At 38.3% G+C, this 24045-nt stretch overlaps 1 protein-coding gene across 1 annotated transcript in view; it reads right to left on the reverse strand.

Moving 5' to 3' along the window:
* The window catches only part of LUZP2 (leucine zipper protein 2), a 326692-nt gene extending 304164 nt beyond the window's left edge, over positions 1-22528 (reverse strand). The window contains exon 1 of the mRNA XM_052811608.1: positions 22476-22528. The gene's annotated coding sequence lies outside the window, so the exon portion shown is untranslated. The remainder of the gene's footprint in view (positions 1-22475) is intronic.
* Between the last annotated feature and the right edge of the window lie 1517 nt (positions 22529-24045).

Raw genomic sequence — 24045 nt, forward strand, 5'->3', positions numbered from 1 at the left:
AATTGTTTTCTTTATTAAATTTTATTAGCTTACTAATATATTATAATTGCAACTTCAGTTCAGTTAACACTGTATCCCATCCCAGCTGGAAACACAGATTGCCTTCAAGGTGCGAATATGATGGGGGTTTTTTAATGTCAAAAAATACTAAGAAAAATATATCAAATATTCCTTATCTCATTGGCTGACGACTAATGAATTGTGGAAAAAAATGACAAGCCAAACAAGTGCAAATAAAGTTAGCTATACTTCATTATTTTCGAAAGGCTATAGCATGGTCTTATCTTTGGAATTCTGGGATAATTATCAGTAATAGTTAAAGGTAATATGACATTTTACTAACATTCTGTAGTATCAGTACTGCATCCAGTGAGATATATCAAAAAGTGAAAGCTTAAATCACATTCTGATAACATTTCCTAATCTGTTTTAAAATAATATAATCCTTCAGAAATTAAGGATGCAAATCATTCCAGATGTGGTTGATTTTTCTGGCATTCCCCCCCACATCAAAACTTTGGATCATACAGTCTGCGCTCCCTCCCTCCCGAGACAGTATCGCTATCAAACAGCAGTTTGGGAAAAGAGCCAAAGGAACAAAAAATCCAGATGTCTGCAATGCAGATACATTATTTTCTCTTGGTCAAAACAAACTGTCATGTATTCAGGAAACAAAACCAATATAAGATCAGGATGTCCCAAAGCTTAATTTACCTGAGCACCTATGCAATTTAAAGCTCTTGACTATTTACCCCGAAAACCCAAGTGGAACATCAGAACTTTCCATGAGCTTGTATGTGTAGATATGTTGACACAAATAGCAGCAGAGTATTAATAAACCCACTGTGCAGATAAATGGCTTTAATTAGGTTTCTTGTTAATTTCTACCAGGACATTTCCTTAGCCATGACTAATTTATCTCATTTTGTGGCTGGCTTTTTTTTCTCCCCTCTGTCCTCCTTCCATTTACTAAGGCTTCAGGGAGCTGTTTGCCAGGTATGTGAATTCTCATGAATTTGGGTGCATTAAGAAATCTACCTTTTTCTTTACCTTTCAGGCTTTTCTTCACCTCTTCTATTTAAAAAGAGCTACCAGCACTGTACAATGAGTACAGTAGAATAAAATCATGAAATATATATGAAAAGGTGACAGATTCATAGGACTGCAGGAATATTCACAACTACTGCAAGAAGGTTGTGATTAATCCACCAGTGTTTCTGCCTGGGTTTACCAGTTGCTGCATTCTTGCTTAAATGGGAGCAAAAAGAAAGCATCTCTGACTGAGCTAAAGCTCTTCCAAGACAACTAGAAATAAGCTGAAACACGGAGATAACAAAGAGTTTAAAGCTCCGTGCCTGCCGCAGCTGAGGAAAGACACATCAGCTGGTTTTACAGATTACACAGAGCGAGGTAAGGATTTACGGGAAACGATTTTGAGTTTGAAGAACAAAAGCTTATGATATGACTCTGCTTTGGCTAGACAGCGAGTTACACTCCTGACACGTCTCTCTGCGTCCTGAGCTCGACGACAGGCAGGGGCAGGAAGCAAAGGTGCTGGAAAACACCCATTTCACACCAGTTGGAAGGGCACTCTGCAACAATTTGGAAAGCCAATTCACAAAAATTCCTCTGTTTTTGAGAGTACTTGTGATTATTTAATCTCTCTCAGTTTTAAGATGAGCAGCAAGCCTGGTGGCATTTTGAAGTGGAGACAGAAGGGGAGCAGAAGCAGGCTGGTAATATCACAGCATCACCTGCTGTCCTGCCAGGTCTAGAGCCTCATCCAGCGTTAAGTTCGGACAGATACTAGGAATATTTGTCTCCAAACCTCAGGCTCAATCATTTAAATTTAAGTCCTTGTGGATATAAACCCTGCCCTGAGCAAGGTCTCAGTCACCCAGGTATCACCTATACTGCTTATGATGGGGGACACCAAAAGCAGCACACACGTCCTTTAATCCAGAAACTGGAGTACCCATTTTTTTATGGGAGAAGCAGGAAGTATACTCCAAACTCCATCCAAAGTCCACTGAAGTAAACAGGTTTTCTTTGATTTTAAAGGGCTTTGGCACAAATCTTTTAAAGTGATAGAATGTAAGAAGATATGTAGATTCAAGGAAAGCTAAGTGACTCCAAAAGATCCCCGACCTAACCAAGAAAGAAAGGAAGGTAGAGGAGAGTTTCAGGATGATAGCCTGAAACTGATAGAAAGCATTGGAAAGTGGAAGACAACATGAAAAAGGTGGTAGGAGGAATGTACAAACCATGTGCTGTCACCACCCAGCTTGGAACATGCAACATTTAAGATGAAAACAAAAGCAATCTGTCCAACGTGCTGTTACTATGGCAAGATATCAGGTCATCATTTTGCACCACTGACATCAGGGGTGTTTTGGTTCAGACTAAGAGGAACTAAAGCTTTAATTTTACTGTGTTTCAGTGGTAAATGAGAAATGTCTAAATGAATTTATTAAGAAACTATGTATTTATTCTTTATGCCACTTAACACATGCAATAGCTCTGAGGAAGTTATTAGGACTACTCCGGTGCCTAAACTTAGACATATTTAGTCCTTCCCTGAATCAAGATTTTGTAAAACAGGTTTTCACCTAAAGTATTAGAGAAATAAATTGACCATGTAAACAACCTTGTACTCAGACCCCTAGAATAGAGCTGTTCCCCTGCTTTTTTGAAAGTCGGGCAGACAAAAAAAAGGTCATATTTCACTGTTAATCGTAAGATCTAAGCGCTTCGGATCTGCCTTGATTGCTACAGGGCAGCAGAAGTTCTAGCAGTAAAACCTTAGGATTTCTGCTAAGGTACCGGTCCCAAGTATAAAACAGAGCAATGCAGAAGTAAGTAGCATTGGGCTGAATTTGGCTGACAGTTTCCTAGTTGCAGCTGACAATTATTTTCTAGTTATGTTTAGTTTGTCACAGTGCACTAAGGTGTTGTTCTGGTAATTCAGTTTCCTAGTGGAGCTTCTTGGCAGCAGTGTTGTTAAAGGTCATCCCAGAACTTCACGCTTCAGATCAAAATAAAGCTATGTACATCAAACTTTTAGCCCATTCAGAGTTCAGTCACAGCAGCGTAGAATTCTGTATTTTGGCACGTAGTTAAAGAGTCAAAGCTCTATTCCAAGGCCAGATCAAGAAAATTAGGTGAGAGATCAAACTGGCCTCCTTGGAAAACAAGGTTGTGCTGAGAACAAGCTATCAATTTGGGATTAGCAAGCTTTCATTCTACACTGAATATAATTTGCAGTTGCAATTCTGCATTGAATATTTGGAATATCTGTACTGAAATTTTTAGACTCTGTCCAGAGTTGTTTTAATGTCCATATGTACATTAAGATAACAAAGAGATCCCTCTCAGCTCCCTCGGTTGCTGATATTGCCACTTTGTTTTTAATAAAGAACAAGTTAGCCACTTCCCGTGGCCCCGGGACAAGCTTTACTGTGTTTCTTCATTTCTGTTTGTCAGTCTCCCAAATACAGTTATTCCGCAGGAGCCTGTTGGTCTTTTATTTCTTGTAGAAGCTGAACTCTATTAAAATGATATACAAGCTATGGAGCTGAAGAGAAAACTTGAAGGTTTTGGATAACACCTTATGAAATTAAGTTGACCTACTAAATCTTTTTGCACAAACACTGCATCCAAATTAAGTGTTTGTATGAACCACTGGTTTGTAACAACCATATTGTTATAACCAAAGCCTTTTGAAGGTTTCCAGGTTCTAGCTCTAATTTGAGGGGTCTTATACCTGGATTAGGATCTTGCTTAAGCAGCAGCAATACTGTGGTGTCATTACTTTTTTAGATTTGCAAACTGAAGTGTGAAGCATTGATTAGCTAGTTAAAAATAAATATTTTACCTCCTGCAAAAGCACTGAAAGAGAATATGATATGAAAGTGTTTAAACTTTTTTTCATCCCACTTATAGAGATATTAGGGCTGGATCCAGCAACACTGACACCAGTAGGAATTGTGAACAGCAAAAGCATCACAACCTTGCAGTGTAGTAATTTCTCAGTTTTAGCATTGTTATTCCCATTTGAGGTCCCAGTCCAATGCAGTATACTTACTCAGGATAGAACCCGAAAAAGTAGAACATGCAGATCATTGTTTTATCTTGAATTCGGTCATATGAAGAGCTTATGATGACAAAGTTACAGAAATGAGAGGGGAACCCCTATTACCATGTCAGTTTGAGCCATAAGGAAAGCTTTAATAGGCATTTTCTGCTTTAGATGACCTGTGTCTCGTGAGCATTTAATGAGAGGTATATATGATAGGTATTAATAAAAGAAGAAACTGTACTTTGCCTACAGCACCACATAACTATTTTCAAAAGATTGGCTATATGATCATATATGATTATGACAATCTGAGGCATATTCTATTTGATCTATTTGCCTCTCTTCACTTGAACTGTTACTTGCCTGTAGTTCCCCATTACTTTCCTGTAGTTTGTTTATCAAGCAATGAACAGAATACTTACAAAGACATACCATTCAACCCCATAACTTACACAGTAAACTAGGCTTTTAAATTGTGTAATAACTCATTCCTATGGTAAAGATTTAAAGAGAGAATCAGAAAGGACAATTTCATTTTTCTAACAGAGGCTTAGATGAAGAATGATTTCAAGAGAGAATAATGTTTCTGGGACTCAAAGATATCCAGGCAAAAAAAAAAAAAATAAAATAAATCTGTTGAACTAAATTGCCCAGGGATATTCAAAGATTACTAAATCAAAAGTTCACAAACACCTCAGTACGGCAAGATGTCTAAGTCAAGTTCATGCTTCTAATTCTCATTAATCCAACTGAAATAGGGTACCTAAATATCTTGCAGATCGAAGCTCGGTTTTCTGATTGAATAACATAAAGCCTGACACTAGCACCTATTTTATAAGTAGTCCCACTGATTTTTAGTGTTTTGAGATTCTGATCTGTCAATATTTTTAATATTTGTCAATGTTCTCCAGGAATGGTTTATTCGAATGTTCAAAATTTTAGCTGGGAAGCATTTTGTTTTTTATCACAGTCATTTTCTGTCAGTCATGAAGGGATTAAGCTTTCTTTGCCCATTAAAATCAGCAAGTGATGCCATCGATTGATCTAAACCATTAAGCACATTGTAAAGCACACCACAGAGCTGCTTGCTACAACTGAGTGAAACCTAACATATGGAAATTCTGTTCATGAGGAATTGCCTGGGATTATTTCACTTTACTGCAACAAGTCAACCGAAAGGTTTTCCTGCAGGGCTCCATCACACAAGACACTGGCCATCCAGGCTCTAGTCCGCAGAAACAGGCACGAAGTTCAGCGTATTTTTAGATACACACCTCAAGTAAAGTGCCTGCTGAAGCTCTTGGCCGTTCCTCAGGCTGTGCAGAGCTGAGGCCCCCCTCCCAAAATCTTCCTGCAGCCTGGTCCCAGGAGGGGCAGGACAGAGCCCTCTCCCCAGGACCAGCCAGATTTTGTCTGGTAAAGACATGGCTCCAGTTCCACAAGGATCAGGAATTTTGGCAGTGGCATGATTTGTCATTCCCATTGACAGCGGTACAGCTCGCGGTAGACTCTGTAGACACTGGTATTTCATTTATAACATGGCTTTACTCCTAACCAAATTGAAGGATTTATACCACCAGCTAGGAGAGACCAAGCTGCAGGCAGGGCCACTCCTCTTTGTCTCGTGTAACCTTGCTAAGGTGCCTCATTCCCATCCTACAGGAAATTTCCTTCTTTGGGGTTTGTTTTGTGGTTGTTTAGTGGGATTTTTTTAATAAGAAAAGTACCAATTACAAATGAGCTTGAATAGATCCGTGCTGAAACTTACTGTTCCTACTGGTACCAAAAATGTAGTCATTTCTTGCAGAAGTTGTTCATAAGGCTTTTAAGATTTCAGATTTAATTATTCCTTTGTATGTAATGTAATTATGCATTTTCCTCTGTTAAGTATCCCTTTGTATACAAACTATGTTTTTGCATAGAATTACTTTTGAAAGAAAGGCATGGTTATTTTTACTGCTGCTAATTAGCGGACTTCTTTATTCCGGCTCCCACAATGTATTTTCCCTTTTTATTTTGACATGCAAAGTTAAAACTCTAGAACCTGGAAATTCTCGGCAATATGGCTGGGGTTTGTTTCTTTTTAATAAACACTCTGATTTCAGACGTTCTTTTCCCATATTTACCTCAGCCTCTCTTACTGAAGGATAAATTCAAAGCAGCTCAATAACAGTGTGTGTTGCCCTCGCCAAAGGAGCCCACAGAAACACACTTTTCACTGACTACCCAATGAATGCTGAACTTGGTTATTTTTTTTTTCCTGGGAAAACTTATTCCCATGCAGTTAAGATTCGAGGACACTGCAGCCTGCTTGCAAATATTCCACAGAGCGATAAACAGCCAAATTAGTAAACTGAATTATTCATTGCAAATTATTTGCTCATTTTTACATTGCACACCACATATAATTGCCATTACACATTCTTCTCATAATGTTGATTTTGTGGCTAGATTTTATTTTTCATCGAGTCTTCCACTCTCCCGCATCTCCTTCCTGTATTATGATGCTATTTCACTAAAATATCTTTTCACAACCAAATTCCAAATTGGTTCTGTGTGAAACATAATAGCCACTTTCTTCCACTGTCCAAAACAGATCTTCAAATTAAAAAGAAGCGACAGTCACTGTGATCTAAGAGGGAAAGACGTGACAAAGGTAATAATGTTGGGCAGTATTCATTGTGAAGACAAAGAATAAAGACAAAAACTAGGCAAATAGTCCAAAAATGGAGACTGCAATGAACTGATATAACACAATAGCATCACTCTACCTGTTTGGAAATGCTAACTAAATGGTGAAGACAAAGCTATACGAGGGAGAGCTTCACGTCGTATAACGACAAGGCTGTAATAGCTCTATTGGAACTGGCGGAGGCAAAACTACCGACTCCGTTTCTGCTTAGATGATCAATAACTTCTCTAAGCGCTTCTCGGCTTTCATTTGAATTGCTGTTTCACTACAATTGTCTCTGTATCTGCATACACAGTGGTTAATTTAAAAAGCCTTACGAAACTGGCCATATAACTGCTGCCCTCACACTTCCCACCTCCTGAAGGCTGAACCTACCGCAGGCATTTGCGAGCGGTGAGGCCGGCACGGCCGGCTACCGAGAGCAGAGGATAAACCACCGAGACCACCGAGGAGATGCTGTAAGCCATTTACGTATTTTAGGTCCGTCTCTACCGTCAGGGGACATAGCATATTTGGACCAGTAGGAATTACTGGCCTGTAAATAAGGATTGGAACATTTGGGCTAAAGCAAATGCCCCCAAATTTTAGATATGACTTCAGAATTATTAGCTGCTATTACAGCTGCTGTGAATTCTCCATTCATACTTTTGCTCCCAGGTTTATCTATTCACTGCCATGGGACCAGAAATTATAATTTTAGACAAAAGAAAGGGGTGGGGGGGAAGTAGCAGGAGAGTATGTGAAAGAACTCCCAAATAGAAAATGCTTCTGTGATGGAAAAGATCACAACAGTACTTACATTTCCTAGTTTCCCCAGATTTCCTCACATTTAATTTCTCATTTGATTTTTTTCCCCCAAAAGACCTGCTGCTTTTTAAATAAGAGAAAATGATTCTTCAGTGACTGAAACATCATTATTCTGTGCTATTAACAGAAGTCAGGTCTATAGTGCAGAAATATATTTCTCAACATTTAGATTAATTAGAAAATCAAATTTATCACCTTGTTATGTCCTTTCCCTCCCTTTGCTTTATATTAGTGCTTAGATAAATTATGTTTTGTTCATACAGAAGCATACAGAAAATTAAGTTTGAATTCTAATTACCTCCCTCTATTTTTTCAAGTAATGATTTTCTAATTTTTTTTTTTTTTTTTTTTTTTTGCATAGGGCTCTATTCAAAAGGAGAAATAGTAATGCATAGTCCCTAAACCTTGCTGTGATAAATGGATTCTGCTCCCATAACTTCTTTTTTTCCGTTCTTTGGGAGAATTGAAATTCCACTGGTAAATACTTATCACTCCATGTTTTCTTACAGTTCTAAGCATCCAACCCGGAGGAGAAAAACAATGTGTCATTCAGGTGACTAATCATAAAGAGATAATTATGAATAATGAGCATAATCCACAGCATGAAACTTGCTTCAGCAATCACCATGATATTTTTATACAGTTTCTAGCTTGCTCACAATCAGAATGGGTCAAAATGCACCAATAAGGTACAGAGACAAAGGCAAAAGTCTAATATCAATTACTTTAATTACTTTGCTTTCAGTTCTCTTATACTGTATGATAAAAATTCCACCTAATTAAAGTCAGAAGTGAGCAGTATGAAATTGCAAAAGGCCATTTTGGAGATCCTGGGACTGAACTGCGACAGATGCAATGCTCTAGAATCATGGACTATCCAAACCTTTACACTGAGATACACAGATGCAATATTAAAATGCTGCTGTAATAAATAGATGCTGTATGCTTATTTCTTGACTTTCTTCCTATCTGTATTGCTTACTCACTCGTATCGCTCACCCAATGGAAGATGAAGAGTACTTAACCCAGGTACTAAAGGTATACCTAATGAAGAAAATCTACACAAATTCCCAATACCAAAAAGGTCTCGGTAACTCATCACGTGCCATTTTATTTCTCTGGGAGAATGAAGCAGGTAACGCTAACATGGGCAGAAGAAACTGTATGAACTATTCCAAGAAGTGGTATTACTATTTAACTGAAGAACCCAAAGCTGTACATTTATTGCTGGAGGCCAATCATGGGAACACGTCTGAACCGCTTTAGTGCTGGACTAGCGTATTCACAGCGAATGGGGCAACCATCAACCAGCCAGAGTCTAAAACAGTTGTAGATGTGTGAAGAGGCGTTCTTTAAAACACTTCTCTACTAGTAACGATGCCTTATCTTATAAGCATTACCACTGCTGTGTGTCCTTTGTATCTCTCCTCTCAAAATTCCCTTCTTCCTCATTTGAAGTTTGAAGCGGCGGTAGTGATCTAAGCAGAAGTCCCAGGGAGTGTTTATTTATCTCGATTTAGTTTTGCTGGGAGACATGCTGTAGGTCTCTATACTGAGCTGCACACTGTAGTTCTAAATAGATTCAGTTGCTGGATGATTTTGTACGAAGAGTATTGAGACCCAACATCATTGATCTTTTTTATTCCCCTAAATTAGGTCACTGGATAGCCTAAGAAAATAGAAAAACAGCACTTGCTAACCCTCTTGGGAGGGGGGAAGCACTATATTTTCTACTTTATGGTATAGCTCATTGTATTGTTTTATTTTTTCAAGAATAATGTTCATTGCATTGGAATATGTCTAGCAGTAAAGAGTTTTGCAGTCATCAGATGTCTCAGCTTCACTCCAGCATTTAACCAATATCTAATGCCTTAATGTTTTGTATATTCAGGACCATACACACCATTCTTTTCCAATTTAGAGAGTGCTTATAAGTACCTATTCTTTATAACATGTTTCCAGACAATCGTTAGCATAAGTGACTATTGACAAATTTTTTCTGAGTTCTCAGTGGCTCTGTCTTATCATGCACTTAAAAGGAAAAGGAACAGACATTTATTTTCACTTTCACATATGAATATTTGAAGGGCAAGAGTTACAAGCACATATATCCAATGCATCAAAAGGAGACTACACTAACAAGAGGATACCAGAGATTTTAATGTTGTCTCCAATATAAGCATTCGGCATGCTCCATCACAAATAAATTACTCTTGATGTTCCTGTTAAAAGTGACGCAAAACTAGACAATCCTTACAATTTTCCTAGTTTAAGTACTATTTTAACGCGGTTGCTCATGCAACGCAGTGCTGCTTGATGTGAATCATTAACAGAAAAAGGTTCAAACAGGTTCTTCTCTCACACCGCCAAGTACGCTCATCAGTATTTTCATTTTAGCTTTACCTTACAAAACACAGACTGAATATGAGAGCAAGACCTTACGGATTTGTGAACGCACTTTGTCCGAGGCACACACGTAAAAATTATATGTGAGCTTGGAGAGTCTTGGCAGCTTAGCTTTCCTAGTTCAACTACTTTTTATTAATAATACCTTCTCTAAAAACTCAAATCAGCTACTGCTTTATTACTTGGCAAAATGTGGCAGAATGCAGATGAATCCTCTAGTACATAATTTACAAAGCCAATTATACTCTCCTCATTAATAAGGGGGATGGGAAGCTGTTGGTAACTACACCTGGAGAAATGCTTGTATAGCTTCACAAGGATTATTAAGAACACCTCCTGTGAGTTCTTTCTGGTTTTGATGATCTCTGCACTGATTCACACAGGTCTACTTCTGCACTTCAGAATCTGATTTCCAGATCCAAAGCCAGATAAATATCAAAATCTGTTAAGTCATTTCCATTTTCATTACTTTTGCCATTTTTCATTTTTAATAAGGAAAACTTACTGATCCTCCTTACACTAGTTTCCTTCCTACAAATTCAAGCAAATGATGTGCTTTGTTATCATTTCATTGTCCCCTTAAGATAGTAAATAGACAGTCACAGCAGGGATAGAGGGGTTTTTGGTTTTTTTTTTTTTTTTGGAAGTAATGATTCAGCACTACTTCTAGCCACCCAGGAGGTTAATTTTATAGGTTTAACTGGAAGCATTAGGGTGCTGATGAAAAGAAACCTCTGAGCAGTAGCACCTAAGTGTCAGAGCCAATCATTTAGCTATCCTAAGGCAAGCTGCCCAAGTGAATGACTGCAAGCTCACTTGACTGAAATTCAGCTCTGCGGGTGCCACATAGGCTCTGAAAGCATGTGAGATAGCTCCGTAATAGCAGAGCTGAAAGGGTTAACACTAAGCTCATGATTAAACTTAAAGGAAAAAGAGGAACACACACAAAACAGGATACAGGCATTCTTCCACTGTGGGAATCAGCATGTCGGGCATCTTCAGAGAACTTAACAAATGAACAAAATCCAGTTATCTATGACCCAGTGACAGTGGCCACCGTGTTTTGAAACTTAGGACTGCTGCCTCCGAGGTGTACCAGGCAGTGACAAGGCTGCCTAAGTTACCCTGACCTTGTGAGATCCTGATCTGTCCTCTGCCTGACAGAAAGGGAACGTATGCCACCTACCTCTAAGTGGTGCTTTACGGGGAGATTTCAGACAAATCTGAATACTGGCCACACTGCAGAAAGCAGCGTAAGGTGTCCTGTAACAGAAATGGGCTGTAGAGACCTGCAGTCCTGCAGCCAGTCTCCGTGGCTGCAAAGCCCCATCTTCTGCTCCAAATCTTGGGAGGGAGTAGGCAAGGACAGGGCAAGAAGATGGTCATTTTGTTTTAAAACACGGCAAGAGGAATAAGAGGGAAGAGTTTTCTTTTTTCGGCTCTTTAGAAGAAAGCTCCTGGACACCTAACCTCATTTAAGGACTCCAGGCTGCAAATCCAACTTTAAAGAGGTAGAGATCCTGCAGGTACAGATCCTAGAGCCCTCAGAAAAGTACCTGGGAAACAGCAGGAGTCTCATAACACCAGTTTTTGAAATTATTCTCTTGGTTTTCCCCCCCCTTTTTTTTTTTTGTAAAGGGACTCAGGCACCTCAGTTATAGCTCTAGAGTTTACTCTATAGCCAAGTATCTAAAATGCAGGCATTGCAGCAGATAATACTTACTTATCTGAGTTTGATTTGCAATAACTTTTGATCCTTTCCCAACCAATCTGAATCATTTACAGCCTTTCTTGACCTTCATTTAAGTATATGTAAATTTTATGCATCGTCTACCCTACCTAAATCACAGGTATAATAAATATAATAAAAAGCTTAAGTGTTTGCAGAGTACGCTGAGCTCCACCAGTGAATAGTTTCACATAGGAGAAAAACATTCACATCCAGGGCTTTAAATAGCTTCACCAAAAGAAAGCTACACTAACTCTCAGCTGCAAAGAGTATCAGGTGAATATGGAGAGCGTTAAAGGAAAGGATAAAGTGTCTTCACTGGAATTGGTATTTGTACGTGTATTTAGAAAGACTTCTCATGATGTGACGGAGTGGGTGAGAGTCTCCACTGACTGTATAGAAGTGTCAGCAATCCTTTCTGCTGACGTATCATTTATTCCCAGCCTATCCACACATGTCACCGGCAAAAACTCTATGCTGCAAGCCAGACCCAAGGGAAGCCAAAGAAAGAGTAATTAATTCTCAAGAACTTCCTCAAACTGCCTCCAGTAGATCCATCAGAGCTCCCTGCTCCAGCTGTCTAAGCTCGAGGCAGAGATGGCAGAAAAGGCTCCGGCTGCACAGCTTTTCTCTTAATAATCTGCACTCCAAAGGTTTCCCTTCCCCTTTCCCTGGCTAGCAAAGCATTTCTCTGGCTCTCCCCATCGCTGTTATTCACAACCACACACCAGATGGGAAGCTCTAAAGGGAAACAGAAAATTAATTCCGCTTTCTTGATGGAGCAACACAAAGAAAATGCTCCTGAAGGACTCAGCCTTTTTCTTCAGGCTCCCACTGCAAGGAAGTCTACAGTTTCCACAGAGATATTACAGTGCAGAAAGTGATACAGCACGACCCCCACGCCAGGTTTTATCCCTGGGGATCTCATGGCAGCTGCAATGCTTGTTTTAACTTATTGCTGCCTACTGACTTCTCCTGGACCAAATGACTCGGCACTTCAAGCACAAAAAAAAGTCTTCTCTGATGTAGAAGTTAGTGCTGGAAATTTCACCAAGTAGAGGAGATTGTTGAATGTAGGTCTGACATACTGGCCTGTTACAGGTTGTTATTAAAAAAAAGTATTAGCTCCTGGGCTAACATGCTAGAGATTTTTCTCTCGTGTTTTTGGCCATCCTACTCCCTTTTTATTCATGACTCTCCAAGCATGCTCAGTGCAACAGTTAAAGGATAAACAAAGAAAACAAATAATCTCTCCTCCAGACACCTGGTCTCCTCTTTTCTCACCTATTTTCACATCACAAGTCTCCATAAATGCCCCTTTGCATTACTGAATCAATGAATGAATAAATAAGCAGATATATTTAAGTGCTGAGACGACACAGATCTGCATAAGAGAAGTCACAAAGCAGCAAAAGGTTGTAGTATATGAAGATCGTGAGAATAAGCAGAATTCTGATGATAGGAAACACTGTAAAACCTTGAGTTTGGGTTTAAAGGCAACTGTTCTATTAGGGAGAAAAAGATTACTTCAAAATCAGCAAAAGTTTAGCAATGGAAGCAACACCGTCTGGTGGATTGCGTGATCAATGTGTAATTAAGCAAGATGAATTTTTGACCTATGTTAATGACCCTGCATAAGTGACTTCAATTCTCAGTAGTATAATTTCCACATGTTGATAACTGTCCACACACAACATTAGCGCAGTAGGACAGACTATGCCGGGTTTTTTGGATGACACCAGAAAAGAAATAATAGTTGGTAATAATATTAAAATAGAGGAGAAAGAGCATTCAAACTCCACAAAAGTGTTATTAGAAAGATTAAAGATACATTGCAAGAATATTCAGCTCAGCTGGATGTTTCGTTACTGCTATGCTCTACCTTTACTAGATCAAGAAAAGAGTTACTTAGGGAAATTAACTGTTGTGAAACAAAGGACAACAGTAGACCTTGAAAAGCAAAGAAAAGGGTATTTTTGCCATCATGCAGAGCCCTCACTACAAGACCAAAATTTCTCACTCCAAATCTGTACTTCGTTACGGACTAGTTTTATAAATAATTCAAAAGGAAATACACACTACACAAGAAAGAATAAAACAATTGGGAGGAAAACCTGCAATAAGTTTTGTTTCTTTCCAACTTTACTTATCCATCCTAAATGTTTACTTTCACAGAAGGCACTGAAATAAGAATAAAGCGGAAACACAGCACAGCAAATAAGCACGTATTCCTAATTAGGAAATTGTATTTTATTCCCAAGACAGCTGACTTTTCAGTATATTTAATAAAGGGAAATCAAGCAAATGGTTTCAACCGTTAATGAGAGCACCTGGGAAATTAAAAATTATAAAAGAAACAAATTCCCATGTAGGGACAAAATAGAGAAGCTGTAATTATGGCTAAACAGATGACAGATTATAAAGTAATACTTTGGCACAAAGTTGCAAGAGAATTTCTAGCATTAAGACATCCTTTGGAGACTCATTCAGCACTATTTATCTCTTCTCATATTCTGACTTCCACTTTAAATTGCCTGTGTTGAAATGAGGGATTTTTCAGTGGTAAAAAAAAAAAAAAAATAGATGAAAGAAAGTATTACGGTTTGACTTGTTGAAGGATTTCTGTCTGTTGTAAAGCTTGTTTTTGAGATTTTTGCTCACACTGAGCTCTTTCTTAGTCCAAATGTATGCCCACTGAAGGTAACGGGGGCAGAGAAAATCAGGATCTGCTGTGTTGTGCCAGCTGAAAGTCAGTTTGTGTGGCACCAAAGGAGTTTAAAGCAATATAAAATAGCAACTCTTTCTATTAGGTCACTCTTGACTTGAAATTGTATTCCTCTGGTGATTTTTTTTTTTTTTTTTAATTGGACATCCAAATGTATGACCACTTGGAGACATAAAAAGTAGACCCATTCCTTTTTCTCTTTTCTCTCCAAAGGAAAACAAACCCAGACTTTAACATAAAGTTACAGGTCTTCTGAAATGTTTTGCTTTACTTTTTAGCAATGATTTAAGTACTTAGTACCCAGCTTCAGGAGTCTGAAATAAAACCTGAGCACATTTAACACTTTGCAAATTAAACTCAGCATCTGATTAAAGACTTCTGGTGCGCTTTTGAATTTAGCAATATTTCTTTTTCCCTAGCATGAAAAGCATATTTCTTCTACCTACCTTCTGCCAGCAACTCTCCTGAAAGCACTAAGAAACACAATTAGTTTACAGTGCCAGGAAATATTTGTCTTCACCATAACTAGATTATTCTCGCTGTCTTTCAGAAACCTGACTACCCGTATCTATGTATGTGTATATACGCATATATAAACACATACACACGCTTCAGAATGCCGCCTTAATTGCCTATACTTCCATGCAACTTCTAATTTCATTTCAATTTCATGGCAATTTTTTCCCCAAATGCTTTCACATTGTAAGCTTTCTCATTCTTCCCGGAACAAAGCATTATACATTTTCTATTAATTTTGATTGCTTCTTGCACTTCTGTATCCAACTGTATCCAGTTGACTGTACTTGCTGTAACTCCTTGCATGGAGCAATGAAGAAAACACAGAAGTCAAAGTCTGAACTCCGTTCAGATGAACGGCAAAACTAGAGACAGATCTGCACTTCAGCCAAATTTAATCCACTTCTTGCATCAGAGACTGTAAAAATCTCAGGACTGAACTGGACTCCTATGAATTTGATGCACTGCTTATTTCCAGTCCTAAGACTAAATCCCACAAGGGTGCTTAGAGTAATCTGTTATGGTACAGCTAGAACTTCATGCGAAAAAGCAGATAAGGAGCAAGATATATATGTTCTCCAAAAATTTAGAAATTAAGACAGGTCTCCTTGAGTTTGTGTCCAAGTACTAGGTTAATAAAACTCCTTTTTTCTTCCAGCCAGATTGTCAGGTAATTCATTCATTTTGCACAGGACAGAATGAGTATTTTTGTTTTGTGTTGTGTCTCTGGTTTAAATCCTGATTGATCCTACACTTGAACCTGCCTCTGGTAAATTATTAGAAGGACAGACTGCAGAAAAGCAATGGATAAGTAAATATCTATGTTATTTGACTCACTACCCACTGGGCAAACTAGGATCTGGGGACATCTGGAATGGGATAAGTGCTCTGCTTTTTCCCCTCACTCCGCTTCCATTTGTCTCCCTTGTTCCTCAGTTCCTCTCCTTCCCCAAAATGCCTGGAGCAGGAAAACTACTGCCTCAGGATACCATCTGGTTTTACTAAGAGAAGGCTATGTTCTTACCTCACCCTACTCAGTGAGCCAAACACAAAATAAAACCCTTTAAGCAGCTCTCATATTACAAAATGCCTTGCCTTCCTTTCACCTTCAATTCATTAACAGTGGTAACTGATAAGAAGGAGCACTTTTTTTTTTCCAAAAGAAGGCAATGTCTTCTTGAAATAACCGCTGTTATATTTCTGCTGTTTCTTTTTTCCTTCCGATGACCTTATGCTACTGCTGCTATGCATCAGTCATCGTTATCCGCTGTGACTTTTTGCAATGTTCTTGAACAAAGCCTTTCTTGTTCCCTTTGCCATTTCATCCCGTAGTGATGATGATTGCATGGGGTCTGGCAGGGATGTCACAACACGACATGAGACATTGTTTCAAATGTCCTGGAACTTGCCTTTTTCAGGCCAGGTCTCCAAACCTTTCCCTGAAGAAAGGGACACATTTGCGATGATGTGATATTGGTATGTCTTTGGAAAATGGGTATTTCTCATTCCCTGGCAATATCTGTATGATATCTGAAAAATATTTAAAGACTCCAAAAAAAAATATCTGCGAGTATCACATCTTATAGCAATAGACCTATAGTTTCCTAGTCAAAATACTTCTCATGTACATTTTAAATCAAAAGAGTGGCTTTTGCACCTGGGAAGCTATCATTATCCAAAATAAAATATAAAGACAAGTACATACCAGCATGAATTTAATGGGAAAAGCCTGCAGATTTGCCTCCTGTTGTTCACAGAATCATTGTAAACCCCCAGAGAATTAGGAATAAGCCTACTATTCAAAATACAGCAGAGTGGAAGTGTTCCTCCCGAGTCATTTTACATGGAGAAATAGTTTATCAACCCAAAGACGTTATGATTCTGGAAGTAGCAATAACATATGGTTTATTCTTCTTACCTGATCTGCTGCCTATGCTCCGTTTCCCCAGGCTGCTTATATTTTAGTCCTATGTCTGCTCTGTCAGATCTTTTACAAAGCAACTGTAGCCCTGCCAGCAATTCAGGAATTAAACCAACAACCATTTCTGATCAAAAGGAAAAAAAAAAAAAAAGGAAAAGGAAAAAAAAAAAGAAAAACCTGTCTGGTAAGCAAGATACAGAGAATTTCATTTATTTATTTATTTATTTTAATCAATGTCTTTATTATTACATTGTTACTCCTGTACCTGGATTTCACAGGACTTCAAAATAAGGTCAGGTACCAAAATGACAAACTCAGAAACACTTTGCATAGACCAGCTCCAGGGCAAGGAGGAGGAGGGGAGAAACAGGTGCAGAAATGTATAAGCTGACTATACATGAACCTGCTCATGTCCGGCTTTTTTGTAAACACATCTAGGCTGTTCTAGCCCTGTATTGGTAAATCCCTGATTAAATTATGACCCCATATTTCACCTGTTCCTAAGCAAGTCCCCACACTGATAGTTATGGAAATATATTCAAGACTGAATCCGAATTTCCTAAATCAATGAGGTTTTGATTCTGCTGTTCAAATGATTAGGTTACTGGTGTGGGAGAGGAGAGAGAGACAGAGCAAGAAAGAGAAAAAAAATACTGACTGCTGATCTATTATAACTAGCAAAGAAGCCACGTTCTGTTTTCTGCAGAACTGGATGTAATGGGAGCGTGTAAATCCTCTCAGGCAATAAAAGTGGAATACTTTATCCATTGTGAGATATATTTTGCACTTCTCAAAACTGTCAAAAAGCATCTAAGCAAGTTGGGAAGCTTTGGACATCTAAAGTAATAAAAAGACTCTGTGGTAGGGAAATGAAAAGGAAGGTTTACAAGGGGTTTTATAGCGAATTAAGTCCTCCTTAAATCTTTTGGATCATCTAATTTTAAATCTGTTTCTCAGAAATCTTTCACCTATTCCTAGTTGGTGGAACAAAGAAAAATGCCGGGACTCTTCCTTTAGAAGAGATCAACATTATTTAAGTGTTCTCAAGGCAGGAAAGAGGACCAGATTTAGAACTGCTCCTAGAAACCTGCAGGAAGGTTACTAAAAGATTTCTGCAAAAGCAATATTTAGAAATAGATGTTTTATAATGATGAAGAGACTTTTAGAGATTTTCTTTCCATCAGTTTAGACTCCTTTCGTAAAACAATTATTATACTAGCAGGTCTATTCAAAACCTCAGAGTACTCTTTTTTTCTTCCCTCATTTTTTTGCTGTCTTCACTTTCAATGTTACTGTCTAATACCTGTTCATAAACAAATATGAGTGAATATGGATCTACCACAAGAGGAAAGAGAGAAATAGAATTTCTTGCTCATGTACTGAGGACTTGGTAAGGCGGTCACGTACCAGGGTGATAAGAATGGCTGGATACAGACAGCTCAATTTTCATTGTGCTTTAGCACTTCCATTGTCATCTGAAACTAGAAAGTCAAACTCATGCAAATGTTGAACAGAAGGGTTAAAAAAAAAAAAAAGTACTTTCCTCAGAAATTAAATAAAAAGCCCAATTTATTTTAAAATCTAAGGCTGAAAGTTGTGGTTCAAGCGTGTGGCAACAGTCAGGAACTTTTAAGAGTTCATTTTGGAAGGACCTCCTGCATTAGATTCATTGGACATCAATGCACTAATAGAAAGCTGAACTGCAGTTAGGAGTATAACAGTTAACACAGCAGTTGTCAGATTATAAACCAAGCTAAGCACATATAAAATAAAGCATCAACTTGTACATGTAATGGAAATAATCACAGCATTAAGTATAATTACCTCCAAATCCAACCAACCCCCCCCCAATCTGCTAATGATAGCGTAATAATTTTCAGTCTGAGTCTCAAAAACTCATAAAAAACCCAACACAGCTGGCAAGAAATGCTTTTAAGCATCCAGAATTTAAGGAAAAAACATAACTATCTTAGTGGAAATCACTTATGAACTTCATTCACAGTGGCACCATATAGACTGCACTCATTACAATATTTTCTAATATGTGCAAGCAAAATTAATATTAAAAAGTTCCATCCTCTTAATTTCTGCTTTCTTCACCACTTCTAATTTCTATAGCTAGTGGAGCAAAGTGATTCAATTCCTTGACCCAGTTTAAATGGACATAAGCAATAAACACAGTACAAGAAAAAGCCAAGAGCTGACATGAGTTGAACTGCATAAAGGGTTCAGGAAACACAGGGTATTGGCTCCAACTACTAGTTAATATTTATGCAGTGATAACACTCATTAATTAACTCAGATAAGACTGAAGTTGGCACTGGAGAGCCATTGTCCTAGGTGCCGTACAAATACTGAATGATACACCCAGCCACAAATGAGTAAAAGATTTTGAGTTTCCATTTTTTCCACATGCAAGCTGGCATCGTCCCAGGTAAGAGGCAAAACAACTGAAGCTGACTTTTGCCCTTTCTTGGAGTAAAACCGTGTCTATTGATGATCTTACAGGAGAATTGTTCGGATGCCTTCTCTGAGCATCACTGGCTTTGAACACTCAGCAGCTGACTTCCCAATAGTCAGTCATACACTACTTTTCTCCTTCCTGGTTATCCTCAGTGATGACTGTTCTCCATTCCCATTTTAGTCATTTTTTTCAAACCTCTCTCTCTTAGTCTCCACCAGACTTTAATCATCTTAGGGGATGCCTCTCTAATTGAGAAATTCCACAGCATAAACAAATGTAATAAAGTCATAGTGCCCTAAGACTTTTATCAATTAATTACAAATAACATAGAACTTAATAGCCATTGCAAGTTAATGATGGATTAATTTTTTTTGTCCAAGTACAGGAGTTGGTTTACAGGCATTGGTCTTTGAGATCCTGGAACATGTAACATTTATATCGATTATTAAAATATATCCCTAGTGTGGTCTGCAGAGGGCCTGTAAAAGTAATTTCAGTGCTCGTAAGCAACACATATGTAAACTAACAGCAGATCAACTGATTTTTCTTTTTTCCCTTGCTAAGTTTATGCAATTCAGAGAAAAAGATATAGTCATAACAAGAAAAGCAAAGCTTAAGCAGGTGATGAGTTGAGCTTTCTACTGTCCTAAGAAAACTGAATAAAACAGACAGTAACTGGACATTTTAATGCACCATCCAGCATCATTCCCAGGTGATTCTGTTACGGACTAAGAAAATTTAGCTGACAGAGAAGGAACTAGGGACTATATCCTTATGGTACCTAAATACAGAAAGCCCAAACACACTCCAAATCCAAAAATTAGTAATTAGGATCTGTCTCTTCAGTTCACAGTAAGTGGTAAAGGAACACACAGAAGTTATATCACATGCCAAGAAAATGTAGAACTGCATGGCACCCTTCCCAGATAAGCATTGTCTTCAAATAACCAGTTTAAATGGTTGAACCCTACACACCAGCTTGCACATATACACCCTTCCTATTTTAAAGCAAAACATATCACTCTAATTCAAACTATTCTGTAATGCAAAGTAACTGGCCCTCATCAACGCACAAACATGTGCACAGATCAACACATGGAAAACTATCTTTGTAATTGCCAGGACAGAATTTCTTTGAATCTCTCCTATGATCGTTCTTGCTTGCTTTTTTGTGTTCTCGGGGGGGAGTTCTCAGTCCCTGACCAGTGTTGAACACTCGGCAGCTGACCTCCCAACAGACCACCCATATCCTTGCTAATTATTCTCTACACCTGGTGCATCAAGCTCTTTCTCCTAGGAGAGACTTTTATTGCTTCTCCCACATCTTCTTCTTGGTTGTTATTAAAAAAAAAAAAAAATTTCCTTTTTAAGGTTTGTGAGCATTCTGATGTGCAAGGCTGCACAATGCTGTAGGTCTGTTTACTTTAATTTTCTCTTAACTGTGTGGCTTCATTAAAAGCAAACAAAAATCCAAGCCTGATTAAACCCAAAGGAAATAAGTGATTTCCATTTGCTTCTCTGTGCTTTGGACTGAGCTCTCCGAGAATAATGTCTCTCTCAGCCTCTTTTTGGTGGGGTTTTCTTTGAAGGGTTAGTATTGTAAAAGGGGTCTAATTCTAGACTATGTCAATTTTTACCTCACACTGCTGCATACATTTTTCTCAACATTCATGTATTTGAAAGCTGTTAAGTCAAAATTGCATATTATTTCTTTTATAATGACAAGTTATGCACATAATATGCAAAACCTGTGAGATACTAGTCACTGTTTACCTCTTTCATCTAAAAGAAATCACCTTATTCACTTCAAAAGAACAGATTTCAAGCTTGGATCCCATGAACCGAGCAGCTGATGAAATGAATGTATTTAATACTAATGGATTTAAATAACTAAGCAACCAGTGTGGTGTTTAGCCTTCTTAATGTGTTTCTATATCAGATGTCACTAATGGAATTTAGTGGATTTAATTCTCTCCTGCTTAAAAGCTTTTATTTATAATAGGTTTTCTGGGTATTGATGTTGTAAATTTAAATTATAGTAATTAGGGAAGTTTACTTTAATGTCCCATGAGTCCTGTTGCTGTTTTTAATAGTGCAAAGTAGTACAAGAACAAAACCTGATCATGCCCAATGACTGCCCCGAAACTTTCTTTGTATAATCATTAAAGCATGAAATAAGATGGGAAAATAAGCTATCCAAACCTATCACATATCAGTTAAATACCACAGGACAACACTTTTCTGAAATTCAAAGGTTACCTAAGACAGCGAGGCACCCCTTGCCATCCTTTGTTTGGCAGGTGCAAACAATCTGGGTGACTTGTTAGAACTGAAAGAATTAAAGAGTTGAGGAATTGGCCAATGGAGAATAACACTACAGTAGAGAGGCTTAAGTATTAGACCCTGAAGGAAATTATTTGAGAGTGTCAGCATTTGTTGAAATCAAGCATTTATCAAAGGTAAATACATCTGCTCTTTAGAAATATCTATCCGATTCACAGAAAATTTATCTGTACGTTGTACTCAGAGGGACCTAATGCGTCAAAGCAGCATTTTGAGGAGTTGATAACAACAGAAAGGAGACCAAAGAAAGCATTGTGCCCCTCCATTCCCCTATTCCTACTGTGCTACAAAAACACCCAAGCTTTTCTTAATTTAACCGAAAGGCTTAAAAATGAAATTAAAATACATTTCCATCTTCTGATCTGTTCCAATTTCTTAACACAACACGAATCTTGGCACATGTTCTTGTGTGCCTTTCAATGTCACTTTCTTTGCAACAATACCCCTGTATGAAAGGGACCATAGTTAACAATTTCTCTTCGGTATTTCTCGGAAAATAAATATCTCTTATTACAAGCATTATATTTAGCAAGTGTTCCAAAGAGTTGATAAACTCCGTTAAAATAGAGTAGCAAAGAAACACACAGCTGAACTATACCCTTAAATCATTTCACTACATCTAAGGAAGCAGCTAGAGAATTCAGCTTAGAAATCCATAGAGGTATATGAACAGTATTGTTTTTACCTGAGGAACACTGTTGTGCAGGCATTTTAACCCTCCACTGTACTAAGAAACAGCTCAATTAAGTGCTTAAAAGCTTTATATAAGACGTGTGGATGACAAAGAGGACTACCTTAATTTTGTAGGGCCTGCAGTGGCTGGCTCCTGCTTCACAGCATCCTCCCACCATCCACTTAAGGTATCACAACTAAAACACCTTCTCAGCCGCTGCTATTTATTAACCAGCAAACTGAGGTAACTCCGTGCCAATCAGCCAATTATCTTAACACACCAACCTATGAGCTAATTCTGTAGCCAGCCAAACAAACGGCACAGCTCTCATTTCAACAACAACAAACTGCAGATTCATCCCAGCTCATACTATACTCCGAGCTCTCACTCTCATGTTTCATAAAAATCACATAAAGGAAAAACAGTTGACTTATTCTAGGGAGCACCTTATCGCTAGTGGTACTATCTCCTCTGAGCACTGGTTGTGCATTCATTTTGTGTACAAAATTATCTCTTGAATTAAAGGCCCAGAAATGAGGTTATTAAGATGAATCTTTTGCCTATATTCTTACTCTAGGAGTGTTAGCAGTACAGGGATCTCCATGCAGCTTTTCCAATCTCCATAAGCTCTTGACATATTGAGTTCACCTGAGCATTAGCAGCAGTAGCTCTTGTTGGCAGTTTCCTTTGCTGTCAGCTTTGAGATCTGAACTCTCTATTTGGAGTGAAAAAACCAGATAGATTTCAACAGGGTTTCCTAAACAGGCTTTTACCCACATAGTGATTTACCAGAAATTATGTGATATTGTTTCCTAAGTGAGACTGGATGCGGATTTTTGTGATCGGCTTGGAGGAAGTAACAACGTACATTGTGGTTTTATGGACATCTAGATAATTCATCTCAAACCAGTCCAACAAAGCAATATGTGTGGGCAATCCCGGGGAAGGAAGATTAGAATTTGTATTTTCGAAGGACATGACTTTAAGTTAATCTAGATAGCCTCTGGGTTAAAGCAAAGCCAGTTATCTGTATCTTCTGCTGCTCCCAGATGCAGATTTGTTCTTCTACCATGAGATCTACAAAGGATAATATTTCATGATGTGCTTTCCACTGCAATAGGATTAGTTATTGTGCGTTACCAGTAAGCGAGATGAAATAGATTCATTCCGGTTGTGGTGACCAGCTGGGGGGTCTGGCTTTCCCATAACGCCAGCAGGACTCATTGCTACGTGTTGGAGAACTCCGTCAGTGACGGAGCTCAGACGTGTCGGTGCTTTGGCCAGGAGGACCAACAGATGGAGGACCATCCTAATTCAAGAGATATTCTTTGCTGTTTTTTTTAAAGGATCAGTTTTGAAAGGCAGCCAAAACACAGTGGGAGGTAAAGCGTGAGAATAACAAACTGGGAAAAATTGCTTATTAACAGATATAATTTAGAAAACGCATACATAACTATGGAAAACTCCTGTAGTATATCTGATGGGTAATCAGGGTGCATGCCAGTGCAGATACGGTGTGTAATGATGTGACACAAGATCTTGCTTTATTTCCACTTGCACGGATGACTCAAAATCTTTTTTTGCACTGCTGCAAACAATTCGGCAATATCCTTGATGAGGTTCAGTCTGTGAAGTCAGTTGTATTGGAACAAAGTGTTGGTGTTGATGAACCTTATTTTATGTATATTTTT

The sequence above is a fragment of the Harpia harpyja genome, chromosome 16, assembly GCF_026419915.1.
Source record: "Harpia harpyja isolate bHarHar1 chromosome 16, bHarHar1 primary haplotype, whole genome shotgun sequence".
NCBI lineage: Eukaryota > Metazoa > Chordata > Aves > Accipitriformes > Accipitridae > Harpia > Harpia harpyja.